Source organism: Neofelis nebulosa, chromosome X, assembly GCF_028018385.1.
Source record: "Neofelis nebulosa isolate mNeoNeb1 chromosome X, mNeoNeb1.pri, whole genome shotgun sequence".
In the NCBI taxonomy this organism is placed as follows: Eukaryota; Metazoa; Chordata; class Mammalia; order Carnivora; family Felidae; genus Neofelis; species Neofelis nebulosa.
In genome coordinates this window covers 64876791-64901657 of record NC_080800.1, presented here as the reverse complement: position 1 = coordinate 64901657, position 24867 = coordinate 64876791, and the positions used below count along the sequence as shown (strand labels likewise).

At 36.9% G+C, this 24867-nt stretch overlaps 1 protein-coding gene across 3 annotated transcripts in view; it reads left to right on the top strand.

Annotated features, from left to right (window-relative positions):
* Positions 1–24867, top strand: part of CYSLTR1 (cysteinyl leukotriene receptor 1) — a 48467-nt gene that overhangs the window by 10567 nt on the left and 13033 nt on the right. The window contains exon 3 of one of the 3 annotated variants that reach the window (XM_058712420.1): positions 11456–11509. The exons of the other annotated variants lie outside the window; for them this stretch is intronic. The gene's annotated coding sequence lies outside the window, so the exon portion shown is untranslated. The remainder of the gene's footprint in view (positions 1–11455; positions 11510–24867) is intronic. 3 annotated transcript variants of the gene reach the window in all.

The window sequence follows — 24867 nt, the reverse complement described above, 5'->3', positions numbered from 1 at the left end:
GCCATACTTGGAACCTCAATTTATTATCACACAACTGAAATCTAAAACTCCATTGTACCACACTCTCACCACAAACTCCTAGACTTTCAGTTTTCTCACACCCTTATTGCTACTACACCACTTCTTAAATCTCAGTGAATCTTCCAGTCCCTTGGTCCCTCCTTTTTCTCCCAATCTGTTAAAACTTCATAGTTTCATTGTTAACCACCCTTTTGGTAGCATTCTCAATCAGTCTCCCTACCTATTGTTCTTCCGTAAGTTTTATCTGTTACTCCCAATCTTATATCAATTTAACCATTTGTATTTTTTCTTTCCTACATGCAGGCTGTTGAACACCACTGGGATAAATCACATAATTGTGTAGACTGGGGCCGCTAAAAATCTACACTATCCAATTTCTCTTGGGCCTTCAGAGTCTTGGTCATAATTCTCTTCCATTTCCCAGAGCTACCATTCAAAACTTTACCAATTGTCAGAAGACCTGAACCCAAGTGAAGCCATCTTTTTCTCATCAGACACCATCATTTCTTATTTTACCAAGAAAATTAAACCTCAGGGATGACCAACCTCTATTTTTTTCTGCTCCACTTCCACTTTCATTTACATGTCAGTATTTTCTCTCACTCTGCACCCTCTAATAGCTCCCTAATCCCTAGAGGATAAACCCAAATTCTCTAGAATTTCAAACCCCATAGTCCAATGACATACAGATACATACACCCAAATATGCACAGCTGCACACACCTTTATCTTATATTTCATCCTTATCACATTGTTACTTTTCCCTACACATATCAGGTTATTTCTTATCTCCAAGCCTTTGTTCATTCTACTTTCTAACCCTGCCTAAAATGCTCTTCCCCACCTGCCCTACTCTTCTATATTTTATGAAGCCTTTACTAACATACATGAACAATTTGTATTTCCATTCTGTGTCCTTTATATTCTTCTATTGCTACAGCTGTGATGGTGCAGTGAATTAATTTGTTAACACATCTGTGTCTCCCTTTAGTGGAGTGTAAACTTTTGATGGGCAGGGCTTGTGTCTTATTTTCCAAAGGGTCTAGGATAGAATTGACATATAGTAAGCAGCTAATACATCCTTTTTGATATGACTAACATATCGCAATGGTACAGAAGACAAGGAAATTTTTTAAGAAGGATATGATGTAAGAGATAGTCATAAAGATGATTAGAATTACATATGATAGCAATGAGGAAAAAGAACATATCAGATGACAAAATGGCCTGAGCAAAGGAAAAGAGACCAAATAAGGATGGAGCTTGTCGTAAGTTCACATTTATATAATATACATATAATAAATGATGAAGAGTGACACTATAATGTTAAGATAGAATATTATTGTGGTCTTAAATGCTGCATCAAGCTTAACTTAAGGCACTGGAGACCTTTGAAAGGGAAGTGATATGATTAAAACTGTGCTTTAAGATGAATAATCTGGCATAAGTGATAAGGATAGACTGAATAGAAGAGAAGCAAGAAAGTTAAAATGAAAATTTTAACTTCTAATATTCATTAAAAATAGTCCCATATTATAACCAAAAAGAGGATCAAGAAATAGATCGATCCTTGGCTTATGTGCAGTTGTCTTCACAACAGTTTGTTCAACTGCCATGATTTGTACCAGTATTTGAATTTGTCTTATGTCAGTGTTTAGTGCTAGAGCTTGTATTATCTGTAACGTAACAGTGTTGTGTGGTAAAAATAGCAATGGACAGTGAGTCAAGCATCCTGACTCTGCCACTAATTCTGTGTGTTACTTTTGCAATCATTTTATCTTTCTGGGTCATAAAGAGAGTTGAATTAAATGCATTCTAAGTTTTGTTCTACCTCTAAAATTCTATAAAACTACATCATTGAATCCTAGTCAGAGATTTTTATTTCCCTTTAGGGAAGCTTCAGTCAATGGAGTATTTCTTTTTAAGAATTGTTTTCAGTATCCTGACATGTACTTCCTTTTTTATTGACTTGTTTACAGTGACCTGGTTTCACCTAACATTTGTGTGGGAACATAACTATTACCCCTTCTCATATGACTCAATCTGTGATCACGTTTGGTCTCAAATCCTCAGGAAAGCCTGAACACTAGGACACTGCTAAGTTACGTTTTTTTTCTGCCATTTCTTATTGTAAAGAGTGCCCAGGTATCACAGGTAAAATTTTTCAAATAATTGGATATGTCTTAGAGAAACAAATCTGATATTATGCTAACAGATTTACAGTAACAAAAGGGACTCTAAGAAGCAACTTAGTATAAATTAGTGGGAAAAAATTTATATTTGCTTTTATAAGCAATTAGAAGATTCTGAGGCGGGGGTGCCTGGGTGGCTCAGTCAGTTAAGCGTCCAACTTCACCTCAGGTGATGATCTCACAGCTGGGAAGTTTGAGCCCCATATTGGGCTTTTTGCTGACAGCTGAGAGCCTGAAACCTGCTTTGGACTCTCTGCCTCCCTCTCTCTCTGCCCCTTCCCTGCTGGCTATCTCTCTCTCTCTCTCTCTCTCTCTCTCTCTCTCCCTTTCTCAAAAATAAATAAACATTAAAAAAATTAAAAATGTATGATCAAGATGGTGTTCAGTGAGAACTACCTCCTCACTGCTGATTTATGAACAAGTTAAAGCTTGCTTTTCACATGTATACCTAGCTTGTTCGTCCTTCCTTCCTTCCTTCCTTCCTTCCTTCCTTCCTTCCTTCCTTCCTAGTTCTACTTGCAACAAAACACTACATTTCCTGACTGGTATTTAAGAAACTACACAAAATTGGGGGTGGGGAGGAGCTAATATAGCAGAGGATTAGGAGGACCCTAGGCTTGCCTCCTCACTCCAACACAGGTAGATAAATATCAAACCATTGTGAATATGCAAGAAATTAATCTGAGGATGTACAGAACAAACTTCACAACTAGAGGGAGAGAAGAGACCACATTGTGGAAGGTAGGAGGTGTGGATATGTGATTTGGAGGAGAAATGGAACACAGGTGTTGGGGAGGTGAGGCATCTCTGGCCACAGGGAGAGATGAGACAGAGACAGAGACAGAGAGAGGAATGCACAGGAGATCACACAAAGAAAACACTACTTCAAAGCCATTGGCTGGTAAAATTAGAGGGGCTGATTTTCCTGAGATTTACAACAAGTGAGGCTCAAAGACTAGAGTTTTAGAGGTCCATAACATGTCCAGTATGGAGCCTGGCAGGTGCTGCAGTGTTCCTGTGGAGAAAGGGGGCAGATAGCCCAGTAACAGATGGCATGGTCTGAGGATCTCCTGTGACACACTGGGAGAGATGGTTCCCCCTTCTTGGAGCACAGAAGGTAAAGGTGTCATTGCCTCTCTGGGGACAAGAACCATCAGGAGCCCCCACTCCTCAGCATAGGTGCAGAGGTACCTGCTGAGGGCAGTTAACCTAGGCACTGACTCTTTGCTGTGCTTTACTACAAACTCCAGGCTCTTGCACTTTGATGCAACTGCCCTTCTGGGACAAACCTATATCAGTCCCAGTGCAGCAAGACCCTCCCTCAGACAAGCATGAATCCCCACAGTGCCAAGTCCTTAAAGTTTGGGAGAGTTTTAAAACAGCCTGCCTGCCTGCCTGGAATAAAACACATGTGCAATGCACTACTGGGAAGGCACACAGCTCAGACACAAACAGGATGAATGCAGGGATCTAAGGGATGCCAAGACACAAGAATGGAGATTATTTGCTCATCTTGGAGGGTTTCCTGGACAGTGGTGGGTGTAAAATCCCCTCTACAGAATGAGGGAAGGGTCTGGTGCCATTTCTGTCCTCCACCCTTCAGCATAAACTAACTTCTGTAAGCAGAACAGACAGCACCAATACTAGTGGCCAAAACCGCTTACAACAAGGTCTGCCCCCTGCACTCTGCAGGTGCTGTTTTTCTGGGCAAGTGTGCCTGAGAACCAGAGCAGCAGGCCCTTCACACAGAAGACCAACACACACACACACCCACACACACACCATGTCTACTGATCATAGAGTGCCACAAGGCTTCAGCTCTAGTGGAAATCACATCAGATCTCTTTTAACAAGCAGACAAGAGCTCGTCTAGAAGAAACCGACCACACTCTGGCCAAGGTCCAAACACTCCCCACTGCAGTCAAGGAGAAACACTGCACAAGACAGACATAGGGAAAAGAGCAGCCAAAACACAGCAACAGAGTGCACAGAGGAAACACCACAAATACTTACTTCTTGCAGTGCCAGGCCCTGGACAATATATGACCTCTTTTATATAAAGTCATTACTCTCAGGAGCAGGAAACATAACAGGTTTTCCCAAACCTAAAACACAGAGGAAGACAGAGACCTAGACAAAATGCCAAGATGGAAGAATTCATCCCAAAAGAAAGAACAAAAAAGTTCTCACCAGGGATCTAATCAAAACAGATATCAGTAATATGCCAGATCCAGAATTTAAAGCAACAACCACAAGGGTACCAGCTCAGCTTGAGAAAAACATAGAAGACACCAGGGAGTTTGTAAGCACAAGATAAACGATCTAAAATCTAATCAGGCTGAAACAAAAATGTTATAACCAAGATGTAAAATCAACTGGTGTAATGACCACACGGATGAAAGAAGCCAAGAATGAATAAGTGATATAGAAGATAAAATTATGGAAAATAATGAAGCTGAAAAGACACAAAGAAAAATATTGGACCATTATTGTAGATGTAGGGAACTCAGTGACTCCATCAAATGTACTAACATTCATATCATAGGAGTCCCAGAAGAAGAAGAGATGGTAAAGGAGGCAGAAGGTTTATCTGAGGAAATAATAGCTGTAAATTTCCCTAATCTAGGGATAGAAACAGACATCTACATCCAGGAAGCACAGAGAACTCTCATCAAAATCAACAAAAGCAGGCCAACACCAAGACATATCGTAGTTAATTGTGCAAAATATAGAGATAAATAAAAAAAATCCTAACAGCAGCAAGAAAAAATAAGTCCCTAACTTACAAGGGAAGATACATAAGGTCAGCAACAGATCTGTCCACAGAAACTTGGCAGGCCAGAAAGGAGTGGCATAATATATTCAACATGCTGAATGGGAAACATATGCAGACAAGAATACTCTGGATAACAAGGCTGTCATTCAGAATAGAAAGAGAGATAAAGAGTTTCCCAAACAAACAAAAACTACAGGGATTCATGACTACTAAACCAACCCTATAAGAAATATTAAACGGGACTCTTTGAATAGGAAATTAAGACTAAAAGTTAAGAAGACTATAAAGGAAAAGAGAAAACCTCCAGAAACAACAAAAATAATCATAAAATAGCACTAAATTAATATCTATCAATATTCACTCTGACTGTAAATGGACTAAATGTTCTAATCAAAAAACATAAAGTGCCAAAATGGATAAAAACACAAGACCAAATCTATATGCTGCCTACAAGAGACTAATGTTAAACCTGTAGACACCTGCAGATTGAAATTGAAGGGATGGGGAAATATTTATCTTGCAAATGGATGTCAGAAGAAAGCTAGAGTAGCTATATTATAGAAGACAAACTAGATTTTAAACAAAAGACTTTAACAAGAGATGAAGAAGGTATTATATCCTAATAAAGGGGTCTATCCAACAAGATCTAATAATTGTAAATATTTATGCCCCCCAACCTGAGCACCCAAACATGTAAAACAATTACTAGCAAACATAAAGGAATTCAATGATAATAATAAAATAATAGTAGGGGACTTTAACAACCCACCTACTTACAGCAATAGACAGATAATCTAAACAGAAAATCAATAAGGAAATGATGACTTTGAATGACACACTGGGCCAGATGAACTTAACAGATTTATTTGGAACATTTCATCATAAAGCAGCAGAATACATATTCTTTACAAGTGCTCATGGGACATTCATCAGAAATGATAACATACTAGTCACGAATCAGGCCTCAATCAGTAAAAAACGATTGAGATTATACCCTGCATATTTTCCAACCACAATGCTATGAAACTTGAAGTCAACCACAAGAAAAAGTTTGGAAAGACCATAAATACATGGAGGTTAAAGAACGCCCTACTAAAGAATAAATGGGTCAATCATAAAGTTAAAGAAAAAATTTAAAAAATACATGGAAACTATGAAAGTGAAACCACTAAAGTACAAAATTTTGGGGATGCAGGAAAAGCAGTCATAAGAGGGAAGTATATAGCAATATACACCTACCTTAAGAAGCAAGAAAAATCTCAAATACACAAACTAACTTTACACCTAAAAGAGCTAGAAAAAAATAACAAATGAAGCCTAAAGCAAGCAGAAAAGGGAAAATAATAAATATTAGCGTAGAAGTAAATGATACAGAAACAAAAAAATAGAACAGATCAATGATACCAGAAGCTGATTCTTTGAAAGAATTTTTAAAAAATGATAAACCTCTACCAAGACTTACCAAAAAGAAAAGAGAAAGGACCCAAATAAATAAAATCATTAATAAGAAATGAGGGATCACAACCAGCACCAGAGAAATACAAACAATTATGAGAATACTATGAAAAATTACATGATAACAAATTGGGCAATCTGGAAGAAATGGAGCAATTCCTAGAAACATAAAAACTACCAAAAGTGAAACAGAAAGAAATAGAAAACTAGAACAGATTGAGAACCAGCAAAAAAATCCAATAACTAATCAAAAAATCTCCCAACAAACAAAAGTAAAGGGCCAGATGGCTTCCCAGGGGAATTCTACCAAACATTTGAACCTATTCATACCCATTCTTCTCAAAGTGTGCAAAAAATAGAAATGGAAGGAAATCTTCCAAACACATTCTATGAGGCCAACATTACCTTGATTCTAAAACTAGACAAAGACCTTACTAATAATGAGTATTACAGGCCAATATCCCTGATGAACATGGATGCAAAAATTCTCAGCAATATACTAGCAAATCGAATCCAACAGTACATTAAAGAATCATTCACTGCTATCATGTGCGATTTAATTCTGGGCTGCAAGAATAGTTCAATATTTGCAAATCAATCAACATGCAGTAGCACGTTTTTTTTTAAAGGTTAAGAACCCTATGCTACTCTCAATTGATTCAGACAGAAGAAGCATTTGACAAAGTAGAGCATCCATTCATGATAAAATCCCTCAATAAAGTAGAGATAGAGACAACATACCTCAACATCATGCAGGCCATATATGAAAGACACACAGCTAATATCATCCTTAATGGGGGAAAAATGAGAGCTTTTCTACTGTGATCAGGAAGAAGACAGGGATGTCCACTCTCAACGTTGTTATTCAACATAATACTGAAAGTCGTGGCCTCAGAAATCAGACAACAAAAAGAAATGAAAGACCCCCAAATTGGGAATGAAAAAGTCAAACTTTTACTATTTGCAGATGACATGATACTCTATGTAGAAAACCAGAAACACTCCACGAAAAAATTTGGCTAGAATTGATATATGAATTCAGGTAAGTCGCAGGATACAAAATCAATGTGCAGAAATCTGTTGCATTTCTATACACCAAAAATGAAGCAGCAGAGAGAGAAATCAAGGAATCTATCCCATTTACAATTCCACCAAAAAACTATAAGATACCTAGGAATAAACCTAACCAAAGAGGCAAAAGTTCTGTACCCTGAAAACTATAGAACACTTATGAAAGAAATTGAAGATAATGCAAAAAAAATGGAAAAATGCTACATGCTCATGGATTGGAAGAACAAATATTGTTGAAATGTCTATAACTACCCAAATCAATCTACATATTTAATGCAATCTGCACCAAAACACCACCAGAATTTTTCACAGAGCTAGAACAAGCAATCCTAAAATTTGTATGAAACCACAAAAAAACAAAAATGAATAGCCAAAACAATTTTAAAAAGGAAAAGCAAAGCTGGAGGCATCATAATTCTGGACATCAAGTTTTTAATACAAAGCTGTATGTAGTCATTAAGACTGTATGGTACTGGCACAAAAACAGATCCATAGATCAATGGAACAGAATGGAAAACCCAGAAGTGGACCCACAACTATATGGTCAACTAATCTTCAACAAAGCAGGAAAGAATACACAATGGATAAAGACAGTTTCTCAACAAATGGGAAAACTGGAGACAAACATACAAAAAATGAAACTAGACCACTGTCTTACACCATACACAAACATAAATGCAAAATCGATGAAAGACCTAAAGGTGGAACAGGAAACTATCAAAATCCTAGAGAAAGACACAGGCAGAAACCTCTCTGACATCTGTCATAGCAACTTCTTACTAGATATGTCTCCTGAGACAAGGGAAACAAAAGCAAAAATGAGCTATTGGGACTTCATTAAAATAAAAAGCTTCTGTACAGTTAAGGAAACAATCAACAAAACTAAAAGGCAACCTTCAGAATGGGAAAAGATATTTGCAAGTGACATATCTGATAAAGGGTTAGTATCCAAAATCTATAAAGAACTTATCAAACTCAGCACCCAAAAAACAAAGAATCCAGTGAAGAAATAGGCAAAAGACATGAATAGACACTTTTCCAAAGAAGACATCCAGACAGCCAACAGACACATAAAAAGATGCTCATCACTCATCATCAGGGAAATACAAATCAAAACTGCCATGAGATATCACTTCAGACCTGTCAGAATGGCTAAAATTAACACAGGAAAAAACAGATGTTGATGAGGACACAGAGAAAGGGGATCCCTCCTACACTGTTGGTGGGAATGAAAACTGGTGTAACCATTCTGGAGAACAGTATGGAGTTTCCTTAAAAAGTTAAAAATAGAACTATCCTATGACCCAGCAATTGCATACTAGGGTATTCACTCAAAAGATACAAAAATACTGATTCAAAATGACACATGCACTCCAATATTTATAGCAGCATTACCAACAATAGCCAAATTATCAAGAGCCAAATGTCCATCAACTGATGAACAGATAAAGAATATGGATACATATATTTCATAAAATGGAGTATTACCCAGCCATCAGAAAGAATGAAATACTGCCATTACCAATGACATGGATGGAGCTAGTGCATCATGCTATGTGAAATAAACAATAAGTTAAGTGAAATTCACTGAGTGAAATAAAACAAATACCATATTGATTTCACTCATATGTGGAATTTAAGAAATGAAAGAGATGAAAAAAAAAGGGTGGAAATAAGAGAGAGACTAACCATAAAACAGACTCTTAACTGTAGAGAACAAACAAGTTTGCTGGATGGAGGTTGATGGCAGGAAGGGTTAAATATGTGATGGTTATTAAGGAAGGTACTTGCTGTGATGAGCACTGAGTATTATATGGAACTGATGAATCACTAAATTCTACTCCTGAAACTAATATTACACTATATGTCAAATAACTGGAATAAAAAGAAAGCTTGAAACAATAACAACAAAAAGGAAACTACACAAATTTACTAGGCGTTCACCCTAGTTACATCTCCTAACTCATTTTTCAAAATTATTCAGAGTTTTGTTTGTTTGTTTTTTTTTTTTTAATTTATTTATTTTTGGGACAGAGAGAGACAGAGCATGAACGGGGGAGGGGCAGAGAGAGAGGGAGACACAGAATCGGAAACAGGCTCCAGGCTCCGAGCCATCAGCCCAGAGCCTGACGCGGGGCTCGAACTCACAGACCGCGAGATCGTGACCTGGCTGAAGTCGGACGCTTAACCGACTGCGCCACCCAGGCGCCCCAATTATTCAGAGTTTTAACCTGTAGCTACCAACTGGTTACATCTGCATAAAGTAATGATTCTGTTTCCTTGCCTGTTATTAAGGATATCAGTAAAGAGTTCTTGGCCAAGGCCCACACTGTGTAATATGGCTTATTCCAGTCTCAGACCAATGCAGATCAGTTATCATTCTCAAGAATATTCCTGCCAATTCAATACCAATCAGTAACACCTTTGAGGACTTACCATGTCCCAAGCCTGGACTAAGATTGTTGACAACACAAAGATGAGAAAGACATGGTACCTGCCCCAAAAGCTTCAGGTGAGAAGAGCTAAGCCAGGTACATAAATATAAATAACAGAGGCTTAGAAAATACTTTTAATAAATTGATATAATATTAGGCATAAAGAAGTTCTATAGTTATACCACATTTTTTTTGCTTTATTATTGTGTTATGAAGAATAAAAGTAAATATTAAAACAGGCTAATTGGCTCTTCTGTTTACAAAGTCAGCTTAACTTCTTTTTTAAAATTTTTTTAATGTTTATTCATTTTTGAGAGACAGAAAGAGACATAGTGCAAGTGGGGGAGAGGCAGAGAGAGAGGGAGACACAGAATCCAAAGCAAGCTTCAGGCTCTGAGCTGTCAGCACAGAGCCCGACATGGGGCTTGAACTCATGAACCATGAGATCATGACCTGAGCCAAAGTCAGATGCTCAACTAACTGAGCCGCCCAGGCACCCCTTAATTTCTTCTTAATACAACTAGCACTCTTACTATATTTTCTTATTTATTTTTTAAGCTTTTAAGTTCCAGTTAGTTAACATACAGCATAATATTAGTTTTAGGTGTACCATATAGTGATTCAACACCTCCATACATCACCCAATGATAACACAAATACACTTCTTAATCTCCAGAACATATTTAATGCATTCCCCACCCAAATCCCCTCTAGTAACCATCAGTTACTAGATAGTTAAGAGTCTATTTCTTGGTTTGCATTTCTCTCACTTTTTTTTTACCTTTGCTCATTTGTTTCTTTTCTTAAATTCCACATATGAGTACAATCATTTGTCATTTGCCCTTCTCTGACTGACTTATTTTGCTTAGCATAATACTTTCTAGCTCCATCCATATTGTTGCAAATGGCAAGATTTAATTCTCTTTTATGACTAATATTCCATTGAGTATATATGTTACATCTCCTTCATCCATTCATCAATCAGTGGACGTTCGAGCTGTTTCCATAATTGTTTTTTGTTTCCATACTTTGGCTATTATAGATAATGCTGCTATAAACATTGGGGTGCATGTTTTCCTTTGAATTAGTATTTTTGCATCCTTTGAGTAAATACCTAGTAGTAAGATTGCTGGATCATAGGGTAGTTCTATTTTTTAATGTTTATTTATTTTTGAGAGAGAGAGAGAGAGAAAACTGGGGAGGGGCAGAGAGAAAGGAAGACACAGAACCTGAAGCAGGCTCCTGGCTCTGGACTGTCATCACAGAGCCTGACGAAGGGCTCGAACTCATGAACAGTGAGATCATGACCTGAGCTGACATCTGATGCTTAAGGGACTGAGCCACCCAGGGGCCCCTGGGCAGTTCTATTTTTAGCTTTTTGAGGAACCTCTGCACTGGTCTCCACAGTGACTGAACAAGTTTGCATTCCCACCAGCAGTGCAAGTGGGTTGCCCACTTTCCCCATCCTCACCAACACCTGTTGTTTCTTGCGTTCTTCATTTTAGGCATTCTGACAGAGATGATATTTCATTGTAATTCTGATTTGCATTTCCTTGATGGTAAGTGATATTGAGCATCTTTTCATGTGATGTCTATTCATGCCCTCTGCCCACTTGTTAATTGGATTATTCATTTCTGGAGTGTTGTTTTATAAGTTCTTTATATATTTTGAATACTAACCCTTTATTGGATATGTCATTTGCAAATATCTTCTCCCATTCCTCAGGTTGCCTTTTAGTTTTGTTGATTTTTTTCCTTCGATGTGCAGAAGATTTTTATTTTGATGTAGTCTCAATAGTTTATTTTTTATTTTGTTTCCCTTGCCTCAGGAGACATATCTAGAAAGAAGTTGCTATGATCTATGTCAAAGAAGCTACTGCCTATGTTCTCTTCTAGGATTTTGATGGTTTCTTGTCTTGCGTTTAGGTCTTTCATCAATTTTGCATTTGTTTTTGTGTATGATGCAAGAAAGTAGACCAGTTTCATTATTTTGCATGTTGCTGTCCAGTTTTCCCAGCATTATTTGTTAAAGAGACTTTTCTCATTAGATATTCTTTACTGCTTTGTGGAAGATTAATTGACCATATAGTTGCGGGTTCATTTCTGGGTTTTCTGTTCTGTTCCATTGGTCTATGTGTTTCTCTTTCTGTCAGCACCATGTGGTTTTGATCGCTACAGCTTTGTAGTATAAATTGAAGTTTGGAATTGCCATGCCTGTGGCTTTGATTTTCTTTTTCAAGGTTGCTTTTTTTTGGAGGTCTTTTGTGGTTCAATACGAATTTTGAAATTATTTTTTCTAGTTCTGTGAAAAATGCTGTTAGCATTTTGACAATTGCATTAAATGTGTAGATTGCTTTGGGTAATATAGACATTTTAAAAATATTTGTACTTCCAATCCATTAGCATGGAATGTCTTCTGTTTCTTTGTGTTATCTCCATTTTCTTTCACCATTGTTCTACAGTTTTCAGAGTACAGTTCTTTAACCTCTTTGGTTAAGTATATTCCTAAGTGTCTTATGGTTTTGTGTGCAATTGTAAATTGGATCAATTACTTGATTTCTCTTGCTGCTTTGTTATTGCTGTATAGAAATGAAACATATTTCCATACATTTCTTTACTTAATTCATTTTTCATATCTAGCAGCTTCTTTGGTTGAGTCTTTCATGTTTTCTATATAGAGTAACATGTCATCTGCAAATAAAGTTTTACTTCTTTGCCAATTTGGATGCCTTTTATTTCTTTCTGCTGTCTGATTGCTTTAGCTAGGACTTCCAGTACTGTGTTGAATAAAAGTGATGAGACAGGACATCCCTGTCTTGTTCTTGACCTTAGAGGGAAAACTCTCAGTTTCTCCCCATTGAGGATGATATAAGCTGGAAGTTTTTCATATATGGCCTTTATTATACTGATGCATGTTTCCTCTAAACCTACTTTGTTGAGAGTTTTTTTTTTATCATGAATGGATTCTGTATTTTGTCCAATGCTTTCTCTGCATCCACTGAAGTGATCATATGATTCTTATTTCTTTTTCTAAGGTGATGTATCATGTTGATAGATATATAAATATTAAACAGCACTTCCATCCCAGGGATAAATCCCACTTGATCATGTTGAATGACTTATTTAATGTAATATTGGATTCAGTTTACTAGTATTTTTTTGAGGCAGAATTAGTGTCTGTAGTTCTTTTTTTAGTGGTGTCTTTATCTGGTTTTGGTATCAGGGTAATGCTGGACTCATAGAATGGATTTAGAAACTTTCTTTTCTTTTCCATCTTTTGGAATAGTTTGAGAAGAATAGGTATTAACTCTTCTTTAAATGTTTGGTAGAATTAGCCTGTGAAGCTATCTGCTCCCTTCAGTTTTGTTTCTTGGGAGTTGATTATTGATTCAATTTCTATCCTTATTATTGGTCTCTCCAAGTTTTCTATTTTTTCCTATTTCAGTTTTGGTAGTTTATATGCTTCTAGGAATTTATTCATTTCTTCCAGGTTGTCCAATTTATTGACATATAGTTTTTCATAATATTCTAATTATCTGTATTTCTGTGGTGCTCATTGTTATTTCTCCTAATTTCTGATTTTACTTATTTTACTTATTTGAGTCCTTTCTTTTTTTCTTGATAAGTCTGGGTAGAGCTGTTTCAATTTTATTAATTTTTTCAAAAAATCAGCTCCTGGTTACATTGATCTGCTGTATTATTTTTGGGGGGTTTTTAGTTTGGTTTTTTTTTTTTTTAGTTTCTGTATCATTTATTTCTGCTCTAATCTTTATTTTTTCTTTCTTCTGCTGGTTTATGTTTTGTTTTTTGTTTTTTTCTAGCTCATTTATGTGTAAGTTTATATCGTTTATTTGAGATTTATCTTCCTTCTATCGGTAAGCCTATATTCCTATAAACTTCCCTTGTAGAACTGCTTTTGTTGCATCTGAAATGTCTTGGATCAGGGGCACCTGGGTGGCTCGGTCGGTTAAGCATCCAACTTCAGCTCAGGTCATGATTTCACAGCTTGTGAGTTCGAGCCCTGTGTCAGGTTCTGTGCTGACAGCCTGGAGCCTGCTTCTGATTCTCTCTCTCTCTCTCCCCCTCTCTCTCCCTCTCTCAAAAATAAACATTTAAAAAATTGAAGCGTTTTGGATCATTGTGTTTCAATTTTCTTTTGTTTCTATTTAAGTTTTTTTAATTTCTTCTTTGATTTCCTGGTTGATCTATTCATTGTTTAGTAGCATGTTACTTAATCTCCATGTATTTGTGGTCTTTCCACATCTTTTCTTGTGGTTGACTTCTACCTTCATAGCATAGTTGTCAGAAAAGATGCATGATATGAGATTAATATTTTTTTAATTTTTTGAGGCTTGTTTTTGAGCTAATATGTGATATATTGTGGAAAATGTTTCATGTGCACTGGAGAAGAATGTGCATTCTGCTGTTCTATGATGGAATGTTCTGAATATAGCTGTTTAGTCCATCTGGTCCAGTGTTTCATTCAAAGAAATTGTTTTCTTGTTGATTTCCTGCTTAGATGAGCTGTCCATTGATGTAAGTTAGGGTGTTAATGTCCCTTACTATTATTATGTTATTATCAATTCCTTTATGTTTATTATTGTTTTATATATTTGGATGCTCACACATTGTGTGCATATTTATAATTGTTTTATCTTCTTGTTGGATTGTCCCCTTTATTATTATATAGTGTCCTTCTTTGTCTCTTGTTACAGTCTTTGTTTTGAAGTTTATTTTTTCTGATTATGAGTATTGCTAGTCCAGCTTTCTTTTTGACATCCATTTGCATGATAGTTTCTCCATTTCCTCACTTTCAATCTGCAGGTGTCTTTAAGTCTAAAATGAGTCTTGGAGGCAGGATACAGATGGGTCTTGATTTTTTTTAATATTTGAGAGACAGAGAAAGACACAGAGTATAAACAGGGGAGGGGAAGAGAAAGAGGGATACACAGAATCTGAAGAAGGCTCCAGGCTCTGAGCTGTCATCACAGAGCCCGATGCGGGGCTCGAACCCATGAACTGTGAGATCATGACCTGAGCCAAAGTCGGATGCTCAACCAACTGAACCACCCAGGCGCCTCAGATGGGTCTTGATTTTTTATCCATTATGACACCCTATGTATTTTCATTGGAGTGTTTAGTCCATTTACATCAAAATTATTTTTATATGTATTTACTGCCATTTCATTACTTTTTTTGTGCTTGTTCCTAGAGATTTACTCTGATCTTTTCTTTCTCTCATGTTTTGCTGATTTTTAGTGATATATTTGGATTTCTTTCTCCTTATTCTTTGCATATTTATTAGTGGCTTTTGATGTTTAACCTTAGGTTTGCATATAACCTCTTCTGAAAATAGCAGTGTATATTAGGTTGATGGTTGTTCAAGTTTGAACTCATTCCTTTCTCCTCTCCTTGTCACATTTTTGGTGTATGTTATCATATTTTGTATCCCTTTTTGTGTGTGTGAATTCCTTGACTTTTTTTTTAGAAATATTTATTTTTACTGCTTTTGTGTTTCCTGAATTTATATTGTTTCCTTTGGTCTCTTCTTTTTACTCAAAGAGTCCCCTTTAATATTTCTTGCAGGGCTGGTTTAGTGGTCACAAACTCTTTTAGGTTTTGTTTCGGAAACCGTTTATCTCTCTTTCTATTCTAAATGATAGCCTTGCTGGATAGAGTATTCTTGGCTGTGGATTTTTCCCATTCAGCACTTTGAATATGTCATGCCACTCCCATCTGGTTTGCCAAGTTTCTGTTGATAAATCTCCAGCTAGCCTTATGGGGCTTTCCTTGTAAGTTAAGGACTTATTTTGTCTTGCTCCTCTTACGATTTTTCTTTATTATTTTTCAAAGTTAATAACAATTATGTCTCAGTGTTGACTTGCTTTTGTCGATTTTGATGGGACCTTTTCAAAATGATGTTGTTTTCCCAGTTTATGGAAGTTTTCAATTATTATTTCTTTTTTTTAATATGAAATTTGTTGTCAAATTGGTTTCCATACAACACCCAGTGTTCATCGCAACAGGTGACCTCCTCAATACCCATCACCCACTTTCCCCTCCCTCCCACCCCCAATCAACCCTCAGTTTATTCTCAGTTTTTAAGAGTCTCTTATGGTTTGGCTCCCTCCCTCCTTAACTTTTTTTTCTTTCCTTCCCCTCTCCCATGGTCTTCTGTTAAGTTTCTCAGAATCCACATAAGAGTGAAAACATATGGTATCTGTCTTTCTCTGTATGACTTATTTCAGTTAGCATAACACTCTCCAGCGTGGATGGAACTGGAGAGTGTTATGCAAAGCTATTATTTCTTCACATAAATTTTCTGCCCCCTTTCTCTCTCTTCTTCTAGGACTCATATAATATGAATATTACTATGTTTGATGGAGTCACTGAGTTCCTTAAGTTTGTTTTTGTGCTATATAATTCTTCTTTCTCTCTTTTGTTCAGCTTTATGCTTTCCATTATTTTGTCTTCTAGGTCATTAATTTGTTTCTCAGATTCTTCTAGTCAGCGGTTCATTCCATCAAGCATGTTTCTGATCTCGTTTATTGCACTCTTCATCTCTGATTCCTTTTTAACTTTTTTATCTCTGTGGTAAAGGCCTCCCATATGTCTTCCATTCTTTCCTCAAGCCCACTGAGTATCCTTATGATCACTGTTTAAGTTCTCCATCAGATATGTTACTTATATCTGTTTCACTTAGATCTCTGGCTGTGACCTTATCTTGTTCTTTCATTTGGGACAAATTCCTCTGTCTTCATATTTTGTCTAAGTCTCTACTTTCTCTGTGTTAGAAAAGCCATTTATATCTCCTTCTGAAAGTAATGGTCTTATGAAGAAGATATCATGTAATGCCCAGGTCAGCTTTCAGTAAGTGCCTCCATTGTGTATTGTGTGTGCTCTGCTGTTATATTCTGGCTCCTGTGTCCTTCATCCCAGTCATCTACAGAGGCTCTCCTTGCCTACTGTGGGCAATGTTTGGTCTCTGATCTGAATGTGATGAGTTTTAGCTAGGTGTGCTCTGGTCTGCTTGTGAAATGAGACCTGTCACAACCCCTACTGGAACTGAGGCCTTGTAAAACTCTCTGGTTGGGAGACATGGCATGTGTAGGGATTTTACTGGTTTTCCAGTGGAAAATCCTGCCAGACTAAGGAAAGCATGACTGAAAAGGGAAGTTCCACCAGAGCCAAAGGATTGGAGCTTGGTATAAGCAAGTTAGGCAGCCAGTGTCTGTGCTGTACTGCTTCCTGTAGGTGGTTCTGTGTTTATGCTGAGGGGTAGGGAAAGGAAATGGTGGCCAACCAGTTCCTTTCCCTGACAGGTGTGTCCATAAATGCTCTCAGTGATGTTCTCTGATAAGAGCAAATAATCTCCCCACTGTGTGCCCCAAGTGTTCTTCAAATGATTGCTTTCCTGCTGTCCTCCTCCGGGGTTGTTTGCCTGTCTTCTCTATAGGAGGAGCTCAGTGCCTTCTGGGCTCTATCCCAGCCAATCCTGCTGACCTTTTAAACTCTAGATTTTAATCCCTGCTGGTTGCAAGAACTCACGAAATTCAGCCCCTCTTGTTTTCCACACCAATGGCTTTGGGAAAATGTTCTCCTTGTGAATTTCCTTGTGTTCTTATCTCTCTCTTGCCCTTCTCCAAGGACCATAGAACCTTTTTTTCCAAAGCACGTGAAATCCATTTGTCCGCTATACCATGTCTCGACACTTCCTGCTTTCTTAAGTGTACAGTCTTCTCTACCTTTAGTTGTGGAGTTTGTTCTGTCCAACTTTAGGTCAATTTCTGGAGTATTTTGGATGATGTGATAGTTATCTAGTTGTGTTTGTGGGACGAGGTAAGCCCAGGGTCCTACTCTGCTGCCATCTTCCTGCTCCTCTTTTAGTATTTACTACATACCGGTCTTGTATTTTTACCAATATCTTTATATTGTAAATGTATTCTCTAAGGTCACCACTGACCTCCTAATCCAATCACTATTTTATGAACTTCATTCTCTTTGTTCTTTTGGAAACATTTAAAATCAATGGCCATATTTTTCCTTAAGATTGTTCTTAAATCTAAATATTTTCTATTTGGATGTTTCTTTCAAATTGTAAACTTTAAAATAACTACAGTTTATAACCTAACTGTGAGTTTCGGGTATTTTAAACAACAGTAGTCCTCTTGCTTGTTCATGATGTAAACTGAAGAAATTTTCTGCTATCCCCTCACCACCATAACCAATATCTACCTTTCAAAAACATACATTTTTAAAGCCAACAAACTTATCTTAAAATCAACCATGTTCCTTTACCTCTAATTTTGAAATATTTCACTGTTTTCCTATATTTTGGAAAACAAAGTGGGCTCAGTGTAAATGTTCACATCATCTCCTTGCCCCTTATAGAAAGTATATATCTCCCTTAATGCAGACTAACTTTTTTCCTTGGGCACTTAATCCAAATGAGTGAGTCATTTTTCCCACGTAAAAAGATTTGTAATTTGCTTTATTCCAACAAAATGCGATCAGTAGTATAAAGTCCCCAAATTCAGATTAATACAGCTGCTCTTATTTTTGTGTTTTCAATTTTTTTTTCACAGTCTTTAGGGAGTAAATTTCAGAATTAAGTTCTCCTAAGATCATTTTAGAGTCCAAATGCCAGAACACAAACTCCCACCTGTCATTCTGTTGATTAAAGTTGGCTCTGGCATCTCCCCTAATTAGGGTTATTAGAGACATCACGTACACTTGACTACCTCTCAAGATGTTACCTATAAGTAAACAAAAATGTTTCTGATTTGTTTATATTGGATAAATAACAACTTCAAAATAGATGTTTCATTTCTCAAAAGATGATTCAAGTGGGGCAAGGCTGGAAGTGGACCTGGGGGAAGGGGTTGGGTAAAAACAATGGATACTTGTAAATGATGACAAGATAACATTAAAGATAAATTAAACAATGGTATTATAACACATAGTCTCAGGAAAAAAATCACTTATCTGAAGAGCAAGGATATTAGCTTACTTTGGTGCATTCCTATACTACACACAAGACGCAGGACTGTCTCAACAATCAGAATTTTAAACTAGCATGTCAGAGTAACCTTGTCCCTGACAAAAGTTTTGTCACGAGTCACTATTACAATAATTGAACTGTCACTTTCATTATACAGAATATCTTAGTTTGAGAAAACTGTACATCCAAAAAGATGCCACATATTATTTCAGGGCTCTCTTTCTGAGAACTCTAAGCAGTCTTTCATACTTACTAGTGGATTTTTCCTTTCTCCAGCTGGTAGTTCTTTGGCCTCTTCCATTATTTTCTTTCTCTCTAAGACAGAAGGTTGGGTAGGAGACTAAGGCTAGATTGTGGAGGGGTTTGCCTGAAATATAAGGTTGGCATTTTATTATAGTCATTGTAGGCTCTTGAGCAGCAAAAAGATTGGTGTACCCAAAGGTTAAAGAATGACCACTGTAAAAAAATAAATAAATGAATAAAAAGAATGACCAATGTGGCAGTGGTGTGTAAGATGATTTTGAGAGAAAAAAGCCTGAAATTAATGGGGTATGAGAAACATCTCCAGGAATTACAAAAGTTCAGCATGGCTAAAATACAAAGTGCATGTAAAAAGTAGGTAATAATGTCATCTATGTATGAGGTAATGAGAGCCAGAAGTGAAGAAGTAACAGTAGGAATGAAGATAAATGAAGAGGGAAAGATTAAGACTTAGTATCAGACTATATAAAAGTTAGCTGGAACTGGAGCAAAATTGGGAAGGAGTCAGATTCCTCCTCCCTTCCCCCACCCCCAGCATCTATGGTGTTTTCCCTATCTGTAATTTTAACTCAGTGTTTTCAAGTCTCAGATTTCCAGTGCCTTTTTGCTATTTTCCTCTTGCCACTATCAGCTTTAATAAAACTCTTCCAAAACTCTTTCCATCTAATGGCAATGACAGAGTCTGATAAATTTGGGGATTGAATGACCTAAAGACAATGTCATTTTAACAGAAATTAAGGCTTGTTATATACTATGCAGGATAAATTTCACATGTTAGCTAAGATATGAATGGATGTGTTGTTCATCCTGGCACCCTAATACCATATGATCAAGTAGGATGGGCATCTCATACAAGAGATGACAAAAAGGAAACAACAAAGATGACTTTAGGGGCTTCTCTGTTAGATCTGAAGAATGCTGTTCATACTACCAGAACAAGAAGAATGGTGTTCATAATACCAGAACAAGAGATGGTGTGACTTGTTATTGTAAAACAAAAAGGGTAAGGCTGGCTAGAAAGACTTCTGAGCCTTATAAAGTGGGACAGCTTGGGGGAGGAGCCAAGATGGCAGAACATCATGGAAGGTTTTTGTGTGTCTGGCATCCATGAAATACAGTCAGACACCTAGAAAACTGATTAGAGGATTAACACAGCAATCTGCACAACCTGAACCACAGAATTCAGCAGGTACGTGGCGTGGAGAGGTGAATTTGGGGAGTGAGAAGCTGCAAAAGGTAGGGAACCCCTTTTGTGGGTGGAGAGAGGATGGAGACTGGGGCGGGGGGAGCATACGGGAAAAGCACCCCTCCTCAAAAGCAGCTGGAGAGAAAGTGAAAAACTGGAAACAGCCGCAGGGACTAAACTAAAAAAGGAGAAAGGAGAAAGGAGAAGGTTTAAGTTCCGTTAAGACTGTAAATAAGGGGAGTGCAGTCTGCAACTCCACAGCTCAATACCTGGAGGAGCTCTGGTGGGAAGGGTGAATCCCCAGGCACAGAGTGGGGTCCAGGAGGTTCTCGGGCCACACAGGAAAAAGTGGTTCCACTGCTGGAAGGACATTTGGTGGAGACTGTTGAAACCACCTGGTCCCAGCAGACCTCGGAAAATGGCCACATTCACTGGTGCTTGAACAAGGTCATTAAGGGTGAAGCCTGGGGCCAGATGTGTGTTGCGATTTTCTGTAATCCCTGAAATGCTGCTGCTACACTATCTCGAAAACTTTTTCTGGGGCGGGTTGGCACCTGGCTGCAGTCTCGGGGCACCAGCAGCAACAGGGTCCAGCAAGCAATCCTGGATGCAGCTAACATTCAGCCATTGCTCAGTGAGACCCTCCTGCAGAGGGGCAGAAAGGGCCAAAGCCGAAGTCCTTCAGAAGTAAGGCGCCAGGGAAAACAGCTGCATCTGAGACAAAACTTGGGAGAGAGGTACTGCTTGGGACCTGGTCACGGAGAGTGAAAAGGCGGGGAGTGGACAAGAGCTGAAGACAGAGGACAGGTGCACGATTGCTGATCCGGAAGAGACTGGGTAGCTGGGTGGCGACATACCGCTCCCGTGCATGCGCATAAGCACCTACAAGCACTGCAACAATCCACCACAGTAGGCTAGCAGCGCCATCTAAAGACGAGCGGAGCTGTTACACTGAGCCCCTCCCAACCGGGCCAACTTCACTCTTCAAGAACACAAGTCTCACTGCGGCTTAGATTATGGACTACAAACTGCTACACAGACTGACTTCTAGGGGCAAACAAAATAATTTCAGTCCTACCTCAATCTGTTAGCAGGTTCATCTATTCAATTTTCTTTTTTATTTTTTTTCTTTTTCTCTTTTACACTTATTTTCTTTTTCTTGACTAGAGAAAGAAAAAATTCATTTTTATTTTCAATTTTTATTAAAAATATTTTTTTAATTTTTATTACTATACTTTTTAGTTTTGTGTAAATTTTTTTTCAAATTCTATTTTACTTCCATCATTTTATTTTAGTCTACTTCAGTGTATTCAACTTTTCATATTTTCAAGCAATTTCCTTTTTACTTTTTTCTTTCTCTTTTTTCTGCTTTTCATTTTGTTTCTTGAATGCAGAAAGAGAAAAACTTCATTTTATTTTCAATTTCTATTAAAAATATCTTTAATTTTTTACTATATTTTTTAGTTTTATGCAATTTTTTTCAAATTCTATTTTATTTCCATCATTTTTTGTAGTCTACTACAGTGTATTCACTTTTTTAAATTTTCAAATAATTTCCTTTCCTTTTCTTTCTTTTTTAAATATTTTCTCTTTTTAATTTCTTTTCTTTTTTCTTGAATGCAGAAAAAGAAAAACTTCATATTTATTTTCATTTTTATTAAAAATATTCTTTAATTTTTTTCTATTGTATTGTTTACTTTTGTGTATATTTTTTCAAATTCTATTTTACCCCATCATCTCATTTTAGTCTACTTCAGTGTATTCGTTTTTTCAAATTCTCAAATAATTTCATTTTTTTTTCTTTTTCACACTTTTTTTTCTCTAATCTGTCAAAGAACTTTCAACACCCAGACCAAAACACACCTAGCTAGGATCTAGCATCATTTATTCGATTTTATTCTGTGGATGTGTTTTTAATTTTTAATATTAACATTTTTTTAATTTTAATTTTTTTGTAATTTCAAATTCTCTACCTCATTAATTCCTTTTCTCCATTCAAAATGACAAAAGGAAGGAATTCGCTCCAAAAGAAAGAGCACAAAGAAACGACAGCCAGGGATTTAACCAACACAGACACAAGCAAGATGTCTGAACCATAATTTAGAATCACAATAATAAGAATACTAGCTGGAGTCGAAAATAGATTAGAATCCCTTTCTGTGGAGAGAAAAAAAAGTAAAAAAATAGCCAGAATGAAATTAAAAATGATTTAACTGAGCTGCACAGATGGATGCAGCAGTGGCAAGGATTGATGAGGCAGAACAGAAAATCAGCGATATCCAGGACAAACTTATGCAGAATAATGAAGCAGAAAAAAAAGGAAGATTAAGGCAAAAGAGCACGATTTAAGAATTAGAGAGATCAGTGACTCATTAAAAAAGAACAACATCAGAATCATAGGGGTCACAGAGGGGAAGAGAGAGAAATAGGGGTAGAAGTGTTATGTAAGCAAATCATAGCAGAAAACTTTCCTAACCTAGGGAAAGACACAGACATCAAAATCCAGGAAGCAAAGAGGACCTCCATTACATTCAACAAAAACCGACCATCAACAAGGCATATCATAGTCAAATTCACAAAATACTCAGGCAAGGAGAGAATCATGAAACCAGCAAGGGAAAAAAAGTCCCTAATCTACAAGAGAAGATGGACCAGGTTTGCAGCAGACCTATCCAGAGAAACATGGCAAGCCATAAAAGAGTGGCAGGATATATTCAGTGTACTGAATTAGAAAAATATGCAGCCAAGAATTCTTTACCCAGCAAGGCTGTCATTCAAAACAGAAGGAAAGATAAAAGTTTCCCAGACAAACAAAAATTAAAGCCGTTTGTGACCACTAAACCAATACATTTTAAGAGGGACTCTCTGAGGGGAGAAAAGATGAAGAAAAAAAAAAATATATATATATATACCAAAAGCAACAAAGATTAGAAAGGTCCAGAGAACACTACCAGAAACTCCAACACTACAAGCATCATAATGGCAATAAATTCATATCTTCCAGTACTCACTCTAAGCATGAATGGACTCAATGCTCCAATCAAAAAACATAGGGTAACAGAATGGATAAGAAAAAAGATCCATCTATATGCTGTTTACAAGAGACCCACTTTAGACCTAAAGACACCTTCAGATTGAAAATAAGGGGATAGAGAACCATCTATCATCCTAATGGTCAACAAGAAAGCTGGAGTAGCCATACTTATATCAGATAATCTAGACTTTAAAATAAAGAGTGTATCAAGGGATGCAGAAGGACATTATATCATAATAAAAGGGTCTATCCACCAAGAAGACCTAACAATTGTAAACATTTATGCACCAAATGTGGTACCACCCAAATATATAAATCAATTAATCACAAACATCAAGAAACTCATTGATAGTAATACCATAATAGTAGGAGACTTCATCTCCCCATTCACAGCAATGGACAGATCATCCAGTCAAAAAATCAACAAGGAAAAAATGGCTTTGAATGACACACTGGACCAGATGGACTTAACAGATATATTCAGAACATTTCATCCTAAAGAAGCAGTATATATATTCTTCTCCAGTGCACATGGAACGTTCTCCAGAATAGACCATATACTGGGACACAAATCATCCCTAAGTAAGTACAAAAAGATTGAGATCATACCGTGTGTCTTTTCATACCACAATGCTATGAAACTCAAAATCAACCACAAGAAAAAATTTGGAAAGGTAACAAATACTTGGAGACTTAAGAACATCCCACTAAAGAATGAATGGGCTAACTAAGCAGTTAAAGAGTAAATTAAAAAGTATATGGAAGTCAATGAAAATGATAACACCAGAAGCCAAAATCTCTCAGATACAGCAAAGGTGGTCATAAGAGGAAAGTATATAGCAATCCAGGCCTTCCTAAAGAAAGAAGAAAGATCTCAGATACACAACCTAACCTTACACCTTAAGGAGCTGGAAAAAGAACAGCAAATAAAACCCAGAACCAGCAGAAGACAGGAAATAATAAAGATCAGAGCAGAAATTAATGCTATCGAAACCAAAAAAGCAGTAGAACAGATCAATGAAACCAGAAGCTGGTTCTTCGAAAGAATTAACAAAATTGATAAACCACTAGCCAGTTTGACCAAAAAGAAAAAGGAAAGGGCACAAATAAATAAAATCAAGAATGAAAAAAGAGATATTACAACCAACACAACAGAAATAAAAACAATAATAAGAGAATATTATAAGTAATTATATGCCAATAAAATGGGTAATCTGGAAGAAATGGAAGAATTCCTAGAAATATATACACTACCAAAACTGAAACAGGAGGAAATAGAAAATTTGTACAGACCCATAACCAATAAGGAAATCGAACTAGTAATCAAAAATCTGCCAAAAAACAAGAGTCCAGGGCCAGATGGCTTTCCAGAGGAATTCTAGCCAACATTTAAGAAAGAGTTAACACCTATTCTCTTGAAGCTGTTCCAAAAAAT